The sequence below is a fragment of the Sinocyclocheilus anshuiensis genome, unplaced genomic scaffold, assembly GCF_001515605.1.
Source record: "Sinocyclocheilus anshuiensis isolate Anshui unplaced genomic scaffold, SAMN03320099.WGS_v1.1 scaffold81, whole genome shotgun sequence".
NCBI classification, from domain to species: Eukaryota; Metazoa; Chordata; class Actinopteri; order Cypriniformes; family Cyprinidae; genus Sinocyclocheilus; species Sinocyclocheilus anshuiensis.
In genome coordinates, this window is record NW_015537945.1 from 543,512 (window position 1) to 547,637 (window position 4,126).

The 4,126-nt window shown below is 36.0% G+C and overlaps 1 pseudogene; it reads left to right on the plus strand.

Moving 5' to 3' along the window:
• The window catches only part of LOC107663952 (thioredoxin domain-containing protein 6-like), a 19,254-nt pseudogene that overhangs the window by 7,649 nt on the left and 7,479 nt on the right, over positions 1-4,126 (plus strand).

Genomic DNA, 4,126 nt, shown 5'->3' on the forward strand with positions numbered 1-4,126 from the left:
TATATATATTAAATTATTATATTATAATAAAACTTCCTGTAAAACTCTCAAAATTGTGTTGTGTCAGTCATACATAATAGCATGGTCTCTCTGCGTAGGTCTAACATAGAGTCTCAATGATTCCCTGATGTGTGTATAATGTAATTTTGTAATGAAATATAATCTAAAAGTGATACGAGAGCGTTGCGTTGTCGTTCCATATTGTGCTCACAGATTTGAGCTCTAACAGTTATAGCACAACACATCCTGTGTGGACTTCTGCCTCCTTCCCTCTGCCCTGGCCGAGAACCAGCAGTGAGACCATCTGCTCTTCTCTTTCTCTGCTTCTCCACCCTTCCATCCATCCATCCATCCCTCTCTGGCCGCTCTCTGTGCTTCAGCTTGCGGGCTCAGTACGGCACCGAGACGCTTTTGAACGCTCTACACGGCAGCAGCGACAGCGAGCAGGCCAGCAGGGAGCTGGCGTTCTTCTTCCCCAGCTTCAGGATGGCGATGGTGGACTCGGGCTCGGAGCGGGCCGGGCCGGGCCGGAACAGGAGCATGTGGAGAGGACACTGGCGCTCATCCGTCCAGACGCTGCCAGGGAAAACAGAGGCATGTGCCAACATTACGTTTACATGCGCAGACAGATACTCCTGCTTTCAATGAGTGCTTTAAACTAAACTAACTAACTCACAGACTGCCAGTTAAAAGTTTGGACACACTTGACTCAATTCATTTCTCAAGAACTTTTGATCTAAAGCCACAATGTAACACTTTGAGTCAACCAACATATGACTGAAAATATATATTTCTATTTGGCTTTATTTACATTTCATTTATTCTAGCATTAGTTATATGCTATTTTAATTTGTATTAATATTTATTAATATTTTAATAATATTTTAAATATTATATATTTTATATAAATATTGATGTTACAAGTTTATTTTAGCATATTTTTAGTTTTCATTTTAAGTTTAGTTTAAGTTTTTAAAAATATATTTCTTTGGCTTTACTTTTATTTCAGTATTTTTATTAGTTTTTTTATATTTCTGTTTAGCTCCATGTTTATTTCAGTTTTAGCACTTCAACTTATTTTATTTCAGTTAGTTGCCAAGGCATCATCTAAAATTTTTCATATAATATTTGATTTCAGCTTGATGTCAATTAACTGAAACAAGTTGTAGTTTTCGTCAACAATAACAACACTCCTCCATTTGTGTTATTTTGTAGTTTCGATGACTTTACTGTTATTCCACAATGTGTGAAAGTGTCATGATGAGAGAATGAGTAGATGTGTCCAAACCTTTGACTGCTAGTGCAGGCCAGTGTGATTAAGCTGGAGCTCTTACAGTCAGGGAGTAAAGTGCAGATGTGTTTGTAGAGGAGATTCTGGGCCAGATCCATGAAGCAGGATTCACAGTGGTCATGCAGAGAGAGCTCATGTTGTCTGAAGATCAGGTCAGGCAGTTCTACAGCGATCATCTGGAGCAGGAATACTTCCCCAGCCTGCTGGAGAGCATGACCGGGTGAGCGATCGCATTCATCACACATCTGATGCTGTGGAAAAGCAATAAGCCTGTGCCGAGTCATGTACAAGCATGCATTATTAATAATCATTTGAATTATCACCAAGCAATGTAGCTTATGTAATTATAGAATGGTTTCAGAACCAGTCAGAACTTTCCAGACTCATCCAATCAGAATGCAGAATTAGCAGTTTCAGTGTTCCGTTACATGGCTCTCTGCTTAAAGGGATAGTTCACCCAAAAATGAAAATTCCGTCATCATTTACTCACCCTCATGTCGTTCTAAACCTTATGAATTTCTTTAGTCTGCTGAATGGCTACCAGCAACTGTGGCCAACCAAACAGTTGCTGGTACCCATTGACTTCCATGCTATGGGAAAAATACAATAAAGGTCAGTGGCTACCAGCGACTGCTTGGTTATCAACATTCTTCAAAGTATCTTCTTTTTTTTGTTCAACAGAAGAAACTCAGGTTTGAAAAAACTTATGGGTGAGTATATGATGACAGAATTGTCACTTCTGGGTGAACTATCCCTTTAAATTAATAAAGTAATTCAAAATGGAAATTAAATGCATTTGAAAAGCTTCAACTTGAGATTTATAGTTATTAAGGCCAGTTTTGCAAAATAGAATACAACAGCATTTTTGAGCAGTTTTAATTTTTGGATGTCAAAACATGGATATTACGGTTACCTAAAATTTTTTACTAAAATTTTCAAAATGAGTATAATTACAGAATCATTATTTAAAATAAATGTCACCTGAAAATATTTTATAGATAGATAGATAGATAGATAACCATTCTGATTGGTCAGCGATCCACTCCGCTTCACGTCGTGCCTAATGCCCTTCAGCCAAATAAATGTTACCTGAAATTAATAAATGCTTAATAAATGTTACCTGAATTTTTTTAAATATTTTAAAATCTCTCTCTCTCTCTCTATATATATACTGTATATATACACATGCACACACACATATACATAAAAAATGTTGTTACTTAAAATAAATGTAGCAACTTTTCTCACTTTTGTTTTAACTAAAACTAAATCAACTAAAGCTAATAGTAATAAATACTATAAAGACATTTTTAAAAAATCACAAAAAATCACAAAAACAATAAAATGTCACCTGAAAATATTTTATAGATAGATAGATAGATAGATAGATAACCATTCTGATTGGTCAGCGATCCACACCGCTTCACGTCGTGCCTAATGCCCTTCAGCCAAATAAATGTTACCTGAAATTAATAAATGCTTAATAAATGTTACCTGAATTTTTTTAAATATTTTAAAATCTCTCTCTCTCTCTCTATATATATACTGTATATATACACATGCACACACACATATACATAAAAAATGTTGTTACTTAAAATAAATGTAGCAACTTTTCTCACTTTTGTTTTAACTAAAACTAAATCAACTAAAGCTAATAGTAATAAATACTATAAAGACATTTTTAAAAAATCACAAAAAATCACAAAAACAATAAAATTATTACGTTTTAAATTACAGTGCAAACAAAATATAACAATATATTCTAATTCAAAATATTAACAAAAACTACAATAGTATATCAATGATACTGAAACAACTCCAGTTTTATCAAAATTATAATTATTAGATATAAAATATGCTATTCATTCTGAATTATGAATGCTGTCTTAATCGAATCTAAAAAAGACTGTAAAAAAAAAGGTTATTTTTTTATCTTCTAATTAAGCTTAATTGTAATCTTAGCTACATAGTTGCTAATTGCATGAAAATAATGTGTAAATGACGTAAATGAAGAAGCCAGAAGACTTACAGCGTGTAATGAAGAGTCTCTGCTGTTGTTCACAGCGGGCCTGTGTTAGCATTAGCGCTAGTGAAGGAGCGAGCCGTGGAACACTGGAGGAACATCCTGGGACCCACAGACCCCATCCAGGCTAAGAATGAGCAATCTGACAGGTAAACTGAGATTTATAATAGTTTGATTTCTTCAGGACATTTCCCTCATTTGCTCAGCTCAGTGTGTTATTGTATATCATATCATGTTTATTTATAATAGATGTGTTTAAATGGTCAGTGGGCTCTTGACCGTTTCTCTGTATGTGGTTCTGATGTAGTCTGCGAGCCCAGTTTTCCTGCGGGAGCTCCAGCATTAATCAGCTTCACGGCAGCGGAAGCTCGGAGGAGGCGGAGAGGGAGATCGGCTTCTTTTTCCCACCGGAGGATACGCTCGCCATCATCAAACCAGACACCCAACACAAGGGTATCATATCAGCAGTCACCCCGAACACAGACCAAAGAGTGGAGAGGGATATTAGCTCCGTGTTTGAGCTGTATGGTTCAGACTCATGCTTTTAATACAACTAGATCACAGCAGTGCTGACACAATGGCAGAAGACCGAAAGTTTTAGCTTTTGGTGCTGTGTCAGTGAAATAGTGTATCAACACACTATGCAGAATAAGGCGGCTATGAGTGGTGAAACAGACAGAAAGACATTACATTTACATTTAGTCATTTAGCAGACGCTTTTATCCAAACCAACAAAAGATGCAAGTGCTATGACAAGTCTCAGTTAGCCTAACGCAGTACACGTAGCAAGGTTTTCTAGGTTTTCTATG